Source organism: Moschus berezovskii, chromosome 8, assembly GCF_049115385.1.
Source record: "Moschus berezovskii isolate FMDL1 chromosome 8, NW_MosBer_1.0, whole genome shotgun sequence".
Taxonomy (NCBI): domain Eukaryota; kingdom Metazoa; phylum Chordata; class Mammalia; order Artiodactyla; family Moschidae; genus Moschus; species Moschus berezovskii.
This window is the reverse complement of record NC_142467.1, coordinates 875,799-890,595: the sequence shown is the minus strand read 5'-3', so window position 1 is coordinate 890,595 and position 14,797 is coordinate 875,799. Positions and strand designations below refer to the sequence as shown.

Genomic DNA, 14,797 nt, shown 5'->3' with positions numbered 1-14,797 from the left:
CATGTTAAAAAGCAGAGACATTACTTTGCCAACCAAGGTCCGTCTAGTCAAGGGTATGGTTTTTCCACTGGTCATGTATGGATGTGAGAGTTGGACTGTGAAGAAAGCTGAGTGCGGAAGAATTGATGCTTTTGAACTGTGGTGCTGGAGCAGGCTCTTGAGAGTCCCTTGGACTGCAAGGAGATCCAACCAGTCCATTCTAAAGGAGGTCGATCCTGGGTGTTCATTGGAAGGACTGATGCTAAAGCTGAAACTCCAATACTTTGGCCACCTCATGCGATGAGTTGATTCACTGGAAAAGACTCTGATGCTGGGAGGGATGGGAGCGGGAGGAGACCGGGACGACAGAGAATGAGATGGCTGGATGGCATCGCTGACTCGATGGACATGAGTTTGAGTGAACTCCAGGAGTTGGTGATGGACAGGGAGGCCTGGCGTGCTGTGCTTCACGGGGTCGCAAAGAGTCGGACACAACTGAGCAACTGAACTGAACTAATTTGTGGGTTTTTTTAAGATTCCACACATAATTGTTATTGTAAGATATTTGTCTTTCTCTGCATGACTCAGGTGAGAATCTCTAGGTCCACCCATATTGCTGAAAATGGTATTACTTCATTCCTTTTTATGACTGAGCGAGTTCACTTTCACGCATTGGAGAAGGAAATGGCACCCACTCCAGTGTTCTTGCCTGGAGGATCCCAGGACGGGGGAGCCTGGTGGGCTGCCGTCTATGGGGTCGCACAGACTCTGACACGACTGAAGCGACTTAGCATCTAGCAACACTCACAGTCAAAGCAACGGAGCTCACACGCAGAGGCCCGGGGCACCCGCTGGGCTCTCAGCGTCCCGTTCGGAGGCGCCGGCACCGGGGCGGCGGCCTCGGCTGGGCTCTCGCTGCGGCCACTCGGCGCCCTTGCGCTCGGCTCCTGCTGCTGACGGTCGCTCTGGCGGCTTCTCACCGAGTTCACCTCCTCCCGAGTCTGCGTATTCAGACCGCGGTGACGTCTTAGGAAGATCCTGGACTCTGCATTTGGATTACCTGGAAAAGTGGTGCTGCCAAGCGCCAGGGTAATTGAGAACATTTTGGAGCTGTGTCACCTTCTCTTTTAATCATTAAAACAGCTTCCTGCTGCTATTTCAGAATTTTTATCTGGAGACCCTGCTGGGTCTTGGTATCTTGATGGAGACACATTCGTGTTGCCATGGTGTTCCCCCTTGCACTTCTTCCTAAAATAGGCCTTCTTGGCTACACAAGTAGTTTATCATTTTTCTTCCTGGTGTCCTTTGCTCTTGTGGTAATAATTTAAAATGCTCCACCCCTTGCCCTTTAACATTAAATTATGTAGAACAGTGCTACAGATGATTGTAAACCAAAGCTCTTTCATTTCTCCAAAGAGAATGCTTACCAACCGTGACTTTTTCATTCCTCTGCACACCTCAATCCGTCCATATGCTGTGAACTTCAAAGCCCTTCTAAGAAACGGATGCAGGATGTAACCTGTACAGCGACTGCTTTAAGTTTTCTCACTTACTTTATACCTGCACTCTTTGGGTACCTCACTTTTTATGACGATGTAGCATCAGAATTACAGTAAATACTTGCCACGTGATGTTGTCCTTATGGCCTTGAAGTTACACGTACTATTTTCCGTGCTTTGGACGATCCCTCTAACCCACTTCCCTGCAAGGAAAGCTTTAATGATACTGCTCCCCAATCTTCCGTTCTCCAGGATTCCCAGCTCTTCAAGCACCCTGGCTCTCAATATTGTCACCGTTCCACTTGCAATATGTGTTCCTGACACTGGGAACTCATTTGCTATAGCTGGTTCCAGTACCTCCGTGTGTCTGATCTTTGTGCTCCCAGGACTCTTTTTCTCTTAAAATGAGCAGAGAGGATTTCCTCTCATGCAAAAAGTTGGGGACCTTTGTCTTGCTCATCTTTGGTATTTTGGTGGGTAACTTTAGTTTAGCACGCATTATTTTTAATCGGATTAATAACTGAAGGAAATACTTTCCCACTTTCTATGAAGAATACTTTACCTCATACGCAGAAAGGAATTACTCTGGGAGGCACCTTGGATTACTCCTCTTTAGAGAAGGCAATGGCAAGCCACTCCAGTACTATTGCCTAGAAAATCCCATGGATGGAGGAGCCTGGTAGGCTGCAGTCCGTGGGGTCGCTAAGGGTTAGACATGACTGAGCGACTTCACTTTCACTTTTCACTTTCCACTTTCACACATTGGAGAAGGAAATGGCAACCCACTCCAGTGTTCTTGCCTGGAGAATCCCAGGGACGGGGGAGCCTGGTGGGCTTCCGTCTATGGGGTCACACAGAGTTGGACACGACTGAAGTGACTTAGCAGCAGCAGCAGCAACACTTTTGTAAACATCAACAGAAAAGCAGGACAAAACAGGAGTGGGCAAGGGAAAGGAGGCGCAGCAGCTTCAAAATAAGAAACAAACTCAAACTGCCCCTAAATGTGTTGAATACCTTTTGCTCATGAGTTTAATTTTTGGAATCAGCAAGGTAGTTTTAATGCTTACAGAGATACCTGAGCAGAAAGTACAGAGTTCTCATGTATCCCCTCATTCCAGCACAACCAGTTTCCCATATTACTAACAGCTTGTTTTAGTAAGGTGCATTTGTTATACTTGATGGGCCAATATTGATACGTTACCATTAACTGAAGTCCATCCTTTACATTAGGGCTCACTTCTGATGCAAGCATTGGCAACCTCTGATCTTTTTACTGTCTACATAAAAACCATGAGCCTTTTCTAAAGTGCTGTTTGGTGGAATCAGGCAGCATTGAACCTTTCAGACTGGCTTCTATCACTTAGAAAAACGTGTTTAAGTTTCCTCCGTGACTCTTCATGGAGGAAGACAGCTTCATAGTTCTTTTTTGAATCACTGGTAACATTCCATTGTACGGATGTACCACATTTTGGGGCTTCCCAGGTGGCGCCAATGGTAAAGAATCTGCCTGCCAATGCAGGAGATGTAAGAGACACAGGCTCAATCCCTGGGTCCAGAAGATCCCCTGGAGGAGGGCACATGGCAACACTCCAGTATTCTTGCCTGGAGAACCCCTTGGACAGAGGAGCCTGGCAGGCTACAGTCCACAGTGTTGCAAAGAGTTGGACATGACTGAAGCAACTTAGCAATTTATATATACACATATAAGTATATATATACATAGTACACAAATATATCACATCTTTATCCATCCATCTGTCAATGGACACTTAGGTTGCTTCTATGTTTTGGCTATTGTAAATAGAGCTGCTATGAACACTGGGGTGCATATACCTTTTTTAATTAGACTTTTCATCTTTTCCAGAGACATGCCCAGGAGTGGAATTGCTGGATCATATGGTAACTCTATTTTAAGGTTTTAAGGAAACTCCATACCATTTTTCACAGCGGCTGCACCAATTTACATTCCTACCAACAGTGTAGAAGGGTCATTTTCTTCCACTCTCTCTCCTGCATTTGTAGACTTTTTGATGAAGATCATTCCAACCAGCATGAAGTGATACCTCATTATGGTATGGATTTGCATTTCTCTCATAATTAGTGATGTCGAGCATCTTTTCATGTGCCTGTTGGTCATCTGTATGTCTTCTTTGAAGAAAAGTCTAGTTCGATCCCTGCCCATTTTTTGATTGGGTTGTTTGGTTTTTGTTTTTGTTTTTTAATATTGAGCTTCATGAGCTGTTTGCATATTTTGGAAATTAATCCCTTGTCAGTTACATCACTTGCAAATATTTTCTCCCAGTCTGTAAGTTATCTTTTTCATTTTATGAATGGTTTCCTTTGCTGTGCAAAAGTTTTCAGGTTTGAATAGGTCCCATTTGTTTTTGTTTTTCTTTCTATTGCCTTGGGAGACTAACCTAAGAAGATACTGGTACAATTTACTTCATAGAATGTTTTGTCTGTGTTCTCTCCTAGGAGTTCTGTGGTGTCATGTCTTATAGTTTAGTCTTTCATGTCTTATATTTAAGTCTTTAAGTCATTCTGAGTTTGCTTTGTTTATGGTGTGCTTTTTTGGGCTTCCCTGGTGGCTCAGAGGTTAAAGCGTCTGCCTCTAATGAGGGAGACCCGGGTTCGATCCCTGGGTCGGGAAGATCCCCTGGAGAAGGAAACGGTAACCCACTCCAGTATTCTTGCCTGGAGAATCCCATGGACGGAGAAGCCTGGTAGGCTACAGTCCACGGGGTCGCAAAGAGTCGGACACGACTGAGCGACGGAACGGACGGACGGAACTTTGTTAATTTACACATGGCTGCCCCGTATTTTCAACACACTTGCTGAAAAGACTGTCCATTCTATAATTATTGCCTCCTTTGTTGAAGGTTAACTGTAGGTGTGTGGATTTACTTCTGGGTTCTCTCTTCTATTCCACTGATCCATATGTCTATGTTGCAAATAACACACTGTTTTGATTACTGTAGCTTTGTAGTATTGTCTAAAGTCTGCAAGGGTCATACCTCTAGCTTTGTTCTTTTTTCCTCAGGATTACTTTGGTAATTCCAGGTCTTTTGTGGTTTCATATCAATTTCAGGATTTAGTTCTAACTCTGTGACAAATCTCATGAGTAATTTGATAGGGATTGCCTTGTATCTGTATATTGCTTTGGGTAGTATGGCTATTTTACCAATACTAATTCTTCTAAACCAAAGCATTGGATACTTTTCCATTTCTTTGAATCATCTTCAATTTCCTTTACCAGTGTTTTATAGTTTTCAGCATGCAAGTCTTTAATCACCTTGGTCATGTCTATTCCTAGGGTAATTGTTTTTATAAACAATTTTAAATGGCTTTGCTTCTTTTCTTTTGCTTTCTCTTTCTGATATCTCCTTGTTAGTGTAAAGAAAGGTAACAGATTACTATATATTAATCTTGTATCCTGCTACCTTGCTGAATTCATTTATCCATTCTAATAGTTTTTGTGTGGCGGCTTTAAGGTTTTCTGTATAGAGTATCAGGTAATCTGCACACAGTGACAGTATTATCTCTTCTCTTCCAATTTGGATACCTTTTACTTCCTTTTCTTGTCTGATTGCAATGTCTAGAACTTCCAACACTATGCTGAATAGAAGTGGTAAGCATGGACAACCTTGTTGTGTTCCAGAATTGAGCAATAAGGCTTTGGTTTTTCACCACTGAGCATTACACTGACTGTGAAAGTGAAAAGTGAAAGTCGCTCAGTCATGTCTGACTCTCTGCAACCACATGGACTGTAGCCTGCCAGGTTCCTCTGTTCATGGGGATTCTCTAGGCCAGAACACTGGAGTGGGTAGCTATTCCCGTCTCCAGGGGATCTTCCCAACCCAGGGCTCGAACCCGGGTCTCCCACATTGCAGGCGGACTCTTAACTGTCTGAGCCACCAGTGGGTTATCATAAATGGCTTTTTAATATGTTAAGATATGCTCCCTCCATACCCACTTTGGTGAGAGTTTTAATCATGAATGGATGTTGAATTCTTTTTTCTAATCAACATTTTTCATAGATTTTTTTTTTTTAATTTTAAACATATGGTAAACCACGAGTAAAATACTGGGAAATAACTGTCACAAAAAAGATGGCTTAATTTATTCATTTGTTTTGTGCAGTTTTTATTTCACCAGTCATTTAGTATTATAGCAAAATCGTGTGCATATTATTTCTCCATCAAAACTTAAATGGTATCTAATTAAGAAAAGGTAAAATAAAGATTTACTTTACCTTCTATTCTGTTTTTATATTGTTTGAAAATTTGTGAATTAATGATATATTCTTAAAGAATGTATTTAACAGGTCAGGTGAATAGTTTGTTACAGAGAAAGAACAGAGTACCCTGTGCATGTATAGTGAATGTTTAGGAGGCCTTTCCGTCCTTTTTTAGAAAAAAAAAAAGATATGTTTGTTAATATTTTTTCAGTAAAATGTAGAATTTTCATAAATAAATATTTATTTATCGGCCTTTGATATTTTGATGTGGACTCTTGGACTAGTGTCAACAGCTGTATTCCCCAATAACTTATGAATAATTTTCATCCAAAAGTCATCTGACATTGAATGATTTGGTCATAAGCTTTAACTTTAATTTGCATTTAGTATTTTAAGCTATGTCTACTTATAACTAAAGAAATATGTATCCTTATTTTTTCTTTCAATATTTTAGAACATGTAATCATCCACCAACTGGAAGAGAAAGTTCACATACTAAGTAATCAAACAGCCATTACCTTACATTTGATAATGTTTTTTCTAGCTATGTCCAATAGTTCTTCCTTCTCTTTTGGATTTTTTGTTTGATTGAATCTCAAGATGAATTCTCTTGTGATTGAAAATGGTGACCTAAGCCAAAAAAAGAAAAAAAACAATAATTACAGCTATGACTTCCAAATTTCAATTAATCAAACTTCCAGTGCTAAGTGTTATCTATTGCCTTTAAAATTACCTTATTGAGAAAGTTTCACACACACAAAAAAATCAGTAAAATAATATATGTATGTAGATGCATATATCTCCAGGCCTCCTAGATTAATCTTATCATATTCTTGGTTGAGAAACATAATTCTCATGATATCAAAGAAATTTTAGCCCCTTGAAAGAGAAAAAACTGTGTCATAGTTGCCAGAAGTCATATTGGTATATGTCTTCTTTATAGGTAAAATCCAGCATTGCTTCATTATGCTTAAAATTGATTTATCTCCTCACATATTTCAGTGTTGGTTCAATTTAAGCTAAAACATTATTCCCTCCAAGAAAGTATAATCAGACTAACTATGGCTGAAGAAAAGCAGGCAGGAGAGAAAAGATACATGTAGTAAGGTCAGAGAGGTGACAATGAGCCAAATTAACTCTGGATGAGACAGGAAGCTACTGCAGGGTTTTGTTAAGAGGAATGGCATAATCCAGCTTCTGTCTTAACTGGCTCATCCTGATGCCGTGCTGAGAGCTGGCGTTTGGGCAGGCAGCAAGGGTGAGACCACACACAAACTTAGCTGAAAGGCAATTTGACTTGGGTCAGAATTAGAGAAAATAATTAAAGGGAAGAGTCCAGATAATGGGTATATTTTGACATTAACTCCAACCAGACTGCCCACGAATTGGAGATAGGCATAAGAAGAAACATAAAAGGAGTCATGACTGAACTGAATAACTGAAAGGACGAACTGTTATTTACCAAGACGGGAAAGGTTGCTGGAGGAACAGATTCGGGGTGAGGGGAGAGAATGCGTTCAGCACTGGACGTGCTTTGAGGTGACCATGGCCATCCGAACAGAGATGCAGAGTAAGAAGTAGACAGAGGAGTCTGACCTTGGGGAAAGGTTCAAGCTAAATGTATAAACTTTGAGTCATTAGCACACATCAGGTATTTAAAGTCTTTTGAATGGGAAGCATCCCAGGGTAAAGTGTAGAGAAAGTAGAAAGTAGACAAGTATTTTAAAAGAGAAGTGAGGAAAGTTGAGGCTGTATGCAAAAGAATGAATCAAGTGATTATAATGATGTATCACAGAGTTTAAAACAGCATGGGATCAAAGTGATATCAGAGGAACAGAAAATTGATGGTAGAATCAGTGAGTTGCTTGTGTGATAAAATAATTGTTGGAGTCATGCTATTAAAAGCACTGATCTGAGAGAATAAAACACATTTTTCAACAACTTACTGTATTTATAATTTTCTGAATTAATTGCTCTGTGGGATATAGAAAAAAACAGGAATAAAAATCAGATTTTTGCCCCTGAGTGACTCACAGTCCTATTGGGAAGACAGATGTATGTGAAAGTAATCACAGTGTTACACAATCACAGGATAAGCAGAGACAAAAGCATGGTGCTCTATAAACTAGAACCAAATAGACAAACCAGTGAAGAACAATTAAAGTAATGACAAACTCTTTAACTACCACCCTAAAGTATGCGTCAATCAGTAAGCATTTACTGTCTCTAGCGCCTAGTTTCAGGCACTAACCTTGGAACTAGGGTACATGATGAAACCAACGAACAACCTTGCCCTCAAGGAGCATATAGTAAAACAGTGGGCGAGTTGAGGCGTTAGAACTCACAAAGTCTGCTAGAATTGGGCATTGGAAATGAATAACTTCACACTTGACTTCCTGTTCTCCTGCTCTTGGAAATATGTGCTTCGATGGATAAGGTAAAGGTTGGCTGAAAACTCTCAACAGTCATCTGGGATGACACGTCTTTGACCAACATACTCTGCATGAAGAGTCCAAAATAGTTTTAATCTTCCCCTTTGTACAAGGGGTATGGGGATAAAAATAAGATAGTCCCTTTATCCATTTAAATTTTTCTAAATTTCATTAGAAATTAGATTTTTTTAAAGTATCGATGCAATAGTGCTATTTATAACAAACCAAATATTCACGGGGGCCTGCCAACAGTACCACATCCAACTCTACCCATCAGAAACAGCCAAGATCAACGCTCACAAACCAAGCTACGTGAGCTCTTTTTAACAAAGAGAACCATGTAAGCAGCACTGTAGCATGCTTTCTTCATTAAATTTTTCAGACATTACTCAAGTTCAACTGATCCTTATATGCAGTAACATGGATGTACACAACAAATAACAATGTCTTTGACAAATCCCCATTCCTTCCATGCATCAGTTGATGCTGTAATTTCTTAAAATTCTTTTACAAAAGCCTGGTATTTAGTAGTTGCACACTATTCTGAGTTATCAATCTCCACACTATTTTCAATAGTTAACTATTTGATTACCACCTCTACTTGTAAGCATATCTATATAGACATCATGAGAGTTAAAAGGCAAAATGTCAAATGGTAGAACATATTTTCAAGACATGTAACTGACAAAGGTCTCATATCCATAATATAACCAGAATACAAAAGGAACTCTGCTTCTGTACTTTGCTTGCTGCTCATAAAACCAAAGTTACTCCATTTTAGATAAGGTTGTCTTTAAGTAAAGATTCCTAAAATTCTTTTTGAGTAAGGCTGTATAAAGATCCCTGGATCAAACTCTACCCACGGAGGAAGATTCCTCCATTTGAACAACAGAAAAGGGGGGAGATGTTAGGAGCCCTAACATCTGAGTAGCCAGGATAGGCCTGAGACCTTGCTTAGGCCTAAGTTTCAATTTCCTGGAGACAGGGTGGAGGCTAAGTTCACAGAAACTCCTTCCTAAGAAGATCCCGCTGGCACCAAAATTAAGAAACTCCTCCCTAGAAAAATCCCGCCGGCGCCAAAATTGGGCCAATCAGAAGAAAAAGGGAAATCCCCCAGAGAAAACCCCACGCGTGTATAAACTGGCCAATGAGCTTCTGCGCGTGCATGAACTGGCCAATGAGCTTCTGCCAGCTTGATCTTTTGAACAGAAATAGGTGCTTATGTAACCTGAGACTATAAAAACCACTGTGACCTGGGCTCGGGGCTCTTGTCCCACTCCACTGCGCTGGAGGAGGCATGAGCCCTAGCTCGAGCTAGAAATAAACCCCATTCTTGCTTTTGAAAAAAAAAGAAAAACAAAAGGAACTCCCAAACAATAAAAACAGAAGTCTTAAACAGGTAACTGACAAGAGAAGAAATCCATAACTATGTGAAACCATGGTTAACATCGTAAAATAGGGAAACTCAAATTAAACCATCTCATTTAAGCAGATTTCCCTACCAACAATCACAGAACCACAAACACACACATAGACAGTATCCAAGGGTTTCAAATACAAGTTAAAAATATATTTTTTGAAATTAGATATTTATCTCACCTTTTATATAGGCTCTGAGGAAAATGCATTTTTATAATTCTATTTCTAAAGCAGAGTAAAGCCTCAGCATGAAAATATCCAATTCAATTTCTATGCTTAGATTATGCTTTTAATTAATTTTAGTTTTATCAACTGTTTTTCAATATGGCTGTGGCCTGTAATGAATCATTAAAAATATGGAAAGCTAATGCTTCCCAGCTTTCTATACAGATATTGAGTACTTTAATTGGTCTCCAACAGCTCATGTCAATTAATATTTAATGGGAAATAAATACAACTGTTTTAACTATTTCTTTTCCCATTACAAATAGAGGTTGTTATACAAACAAATGCTTATTTAATGAAGCACAACCCATGATAAGAAGCAAAAGAAAACTTAATAAATAGGGGCATTTTAAAGGAAAATATATCTTAGTTTCATACATTCCAATTTCTTCAAAACATCAAAGGATTTCACAAAGACAAATGTAATTGACTGTAAGTGTGTAAGCGCAGTCCTGTGGAACAGGTTGTGAGTAAGGTCATCATGCCAATTTTCACATAAACATACTGAAGTCTTCAGACTGCATGGATAGCCAATCCAAACGATTCTTCATTTACATTATCTGTGAATTTAGAACTTTTTTTAAGTTGACAGTTCATTTGTTCAGTAAACATTTAACGAAAGCCTCTCACATACAAGATATTTCGCTAGACACCACGAGTGCTAAGAGAAGAATCAGGCCTCAAGAGTTCACCACCCAGAAGGGAGCTGAGACAGATCACAAACGACGCCACATGAAGGAGATGCCCCGGACTCCACTCAGGAGATACGGTTCTGAGTGGGCCTCAGAAGTACAGATCATGATTCCAATACCCCTTGTTGACATAATCTCTACTTAATCATTTACTCTGTGTGAGCTATAGCTTTCCATCTGTGGAAATAAGGACAAGACTGGTAGAATTTCGAAAAGCGTTAAAGTGGAACACATTGTCTAGTTCCTGGCACAGAATCAGCTCTGGATAACTATTAGTTATAAGAATCATCGTTTGGGTTGAATGTTTAGAATGAGCTTCTTTGCAGAAAAGGCAGTTGAGCTACCTTGATGTGCAGATGGGTACCGGAACATGACAGAACAGAAGCTGTCTTTTCAAAATCTTGTCTATGCTTCCTCCTGGTCAGATGACCGTCCAGCTAGCATCTGTATTCCCAGTCCTTCTGGCAGCTGGGTATGGCCACAGGACCAAACCAGCAGGTGGTAAGCAGATACAACATAGGCAAATTTCAGGTCACCTCTAACTTAAAGACAGGCTACTTCCCCTAGAATAAACCATTCCTCCCCTTCCGGTGGACTAGAAGACAAAAATGGCGCTGACTGGCTTTGATTAGGAAGAGGAACACAACCATGAGATAAGAGGGTCCTGAGTTTCTCACTGACCCTAAAAGCAGAGTTATCCAGTCAGCCTAGACCCACTGGTTCATACGTCATATAAAAACACTTCTATCAGACTTGAAGCTCTGAAATTAGAGATTTCTTTTAATAGTTACTTCAAACTTACCCTAACACAAGTAGAAAAAAAAAGAATGATCTGAACCTAGCAGAGAGAGACAGAATGCTTAAAATCAAGATAGGTAATGAAGATGGAAATGTTAGGTTGAGACAAATATAAATGACATTGAATGGAAGTCTGTGGCAGACTTACAGCCACCTAAATCAACGTCTGTTCTCTTTCATACAGTTTGATATACTCATATGTCTAGGGTTCAACCAGTGAAAACAAGTTCTGGGAAGCCTCTTGAAAATGCATACAAACCCTGCCTCTGCCCTTCCTCTAATCTGGCCGCATGAAGCACAGCTGTGATCACTGGAGTCTCAGCAGCCACAATAGAACATGAAAGGCCCCTAAGAGTAAGTCATATGCACCAGACCAGCTGGTTAAAAGGAATCTAAATTCCAGACCACCATACCAGCTCTAGACTGACAACATTCAGGCAAACAAACTTCTGTCATTGCTATTTTAGATTCTCTTAGTTGCAGTGGGTACCAATTCTGTATTTTACAGTTTTCTGAATCTTATCTGACAAATAAGAGGACTATCCAGCAGAAGAGTGAGGAGATCACAGCAATGCTTTAGGATGACTAAACTGAAAGTTGAACCTTGTATGGTGTGGAGTGAGGAGTGGCTACCGGTAAACAGCTGGGCAATTATTTCAACAATTTAAATAAGAAGTAATAAAGATCGAACTGCAGTCTGGGAAACAATAATGAGGAAAACAAGTGCATGTGAGAAATGAGTTGGAAGTTAAATCAAAAGGGCTCAAAGACTCACAAGACGTGAGAAAAGAAACTTTGAGGTTGGACATAGAGATGATCTTAAGGTTCCGAGTCAACACAATTAGTAGTAGTGAGTTGGGATCAAGATAATTAGATGGAAACATTTGGGCAAATAGCCTGTGCATTCTGGACATATATTCTCTCTCCTGTGGGACACCAAGTGGAGAGGTCTATAATACAAATGAACTTGTGAGGCAGGCTTTAGGAAGCAGATAAGATCTGGAAATAAAGACTTTAGATTCACCTATGCATTCAAAGCCATGATGTTTCAAAAGATAGAGTACTGACGGAAAGAAAAAGAATCAAGGGAGATCTTTGAACAAATCCCACGGGTGGGAGGCAAGAGGGAAAGAATGGTATATGTGATAGGAGATTCAGGGAAATAGTACAGTGGAATTCAAACAAGTATACAACTTAGGGTGTAAACTCTATGAGAATTGTTCAGTACTCACAATCCCTGCTAAGCCAGTGGGTCTAATTTCTGCATTAGACCATGGTTCTATCCTCCCCTGCCCTGGCCTTAGCTCATAGAGTCACAATAGATATTTGACTCTCGCTAGGCCAACTGAAGGGCTTCCCCAGTAGCTCAACTGGTAAAGAATCAGCCTGCAATGCAGAAGACCCCAGTTCGATTCCTGGGTCAGGAAGTTCCCTGGAGAAGGGACAGGCTACCCACTCCAGTATTCTTGGGCTTCCCTCATGGCTCGGTCGGTAAAGAATCTGCCCACAATGTGGGAGACCTGGGTTCCATCTTTAGGTTAGGAAGATCCCCTGGAGGAGGGCATGGCAACCCACTCCAGTGTTCTTGCCTGTAGAGTCCTCATGAACAGAGGAGCCTGGCGGGCTAGAGTTCATGGGGTCGCAAAGAGTCGGACACAACTGAGCGACTAAGCACAGCACAGGTCAATTAAACTCTCTCTCCAGGGATTTAGAGTAATTAGATAATACCTTAATCAGCTGATGTCAGAGCTGAAAGTTTAAGGCAGCTTACTTGTCATTCAAGACAGCAAAATACCACAAAGCACAGAGCTACTAGTTTGCCACTGTAAACTTGATCCATGTTTGTTGGATTATTTGCGAATATACAGCCTGAGTTTACAGCCTAGTATAGACAGAGACTGTATCGCTGACCATTTTATCTCCAATGTCTCTTGGAGAACACATACTAATCGGTGAATGAGTGAGCGAGGCCTGGCTAGCTTCCACTCTCGCGTTCCACAAACAGCCCGACGCTCTTTCACTGCATTTTTCTTTCGCTCAAGTTGAACATGTGCCTGTTCCTTGCAAACACACAACATTAGACTGAGATACCAAAGAAGAATAGACTGAAGATGAAAGCCATGGTCAAAAACGTACATCTTGCAGAGACAAGACTAAGGGCGAATGGAAATGTCACTAGAGATAATGTTCAGGAAGTCAGTGGGGATTTTGTAAGAGAGTAGTTACATGCCACAGCTAAGAGTGCGCATGCTGGAGCAAAGACCCCACATGATGCAATTCAGACCCAGCACAGCCAAATGGATAAATAAGTAAAGATTAAAAAAAAAAAAACAGAATCTCAATTGCATGGTGCTAATAAACACTACATGCATTAAACATAGTGCTAATAAAATCAGTATTTGGGGAAGGTGAAGAAAATGGAACTGAAATTTTGAGTAACAATTAACTTGGCTGATGCTTCCTAAAACCCTTAAGTACCAGCGTAATTAAAGAATGGTCTGGCCCTTTCAGGTATATGTATGATACAACTAAATGTGTAAGGGATTCAGGAACAGATTGAGTAATCCGAAGGGCGTAACTAGACAGTTGGGGACACGGTCCTATACTTAGGTTCACTCTATAAACATCTTCTGCACATTTGTCAGCCCTGATGTGCTGATCTTGGACCTGGACTTTCAAAATGAGACACTGAAAATGCACTAGGTCGTTTCTGACGCCTGTGAAACTGATTACAGCACCTTCACAGCATGGGTGTGCAAGAGGCTTTATGGTGTGTGGCCAGAAACACAGGCCTCAGATCCACTTCTGAAAATGTCTATGGTTTGATATGTTTGTATTAAGTCCTTGTTTTCCTTTAGGTCTTAAAGTCTGATTCAGTCTCAGAAAATGGAATACTGTCTTAATCGTTAAAAACGCAAACCCTCCTCCTTTAGTAGTCACTAATAAAACGCCACACAGGTGAGGGGCCAGGGGCTGTTAACACGACTGAGTTCTGAGCAGAAAGCCATCTAGAAGAAACTGAAGGCTACAAAAAAGTCCCAGGAATAAAGAGTGAGTTCCTCTTCCAAACGAACGCCCCTCTATGGGTAACCATTCTACTCTGGCCCTTTCAAGGCTGTCTGTAAGAAACACCTAGACTTCCAAAGTTTAATGTCATCTCTCTTTCAATGTAATTATTGATACCAAAAAGGATTAACTAGCTGGCACTGGAGACCCAGGAGATACTAGTTCGATCCCTGGGTCGGGAAGATCTGCTGGAGGAGGAAATGGCAACCCACTCCAGTGTTCTTGCCTGGAGAATCCCATGGACAGAGGAGCCTGGTGGGCTACAGTCCATAAGAGTCACAAAGAGTCGCACACAACTGAGCGGACACACACAGATACACGCAGGTAACAGTGCTCAAGCTGACAGATTCAACTACTCAGTTCAGTCAGTCAGGTCAGTCGCTCAGTCGTGTCCGACTCTCCGCGACCCCATGAATCACAGCACGCCAGGCCTCCCTGTCCATCACCAAC

The 14,797-nt window shown here is 40.9% G+C and overlaps 1 protein-coding gene and 1 pseudogene across 1 annotated transcript in view; one reads left to right on the top strand and one right to left on the bottom strand.

The window, feature by feature from the left end:
* Window positions 1–6,316, bottom strand: part of TMEM232 (transmembrane protein 232) — a 235,145-nt gene extending 228,829 nt beyond the window's left edge. Inside the window, exon 1 of the mRNA XM_055430649.2 lies at window positions 6,234–6,316. The gene's annotated coding sequence lies outside the window, so the exon portion shown is untranslated. The remainder of the gene's footprint in view (window positions 1–6,233) is intronic.
* On the top strand, window positions 559–2,002 carry LOC148777009 (solute carrier family 38 member 6 pseudogene; annotated as a pseudogene).
* Window positions 6,317–14,797: the final 8,481 nt, after the last annotated feature.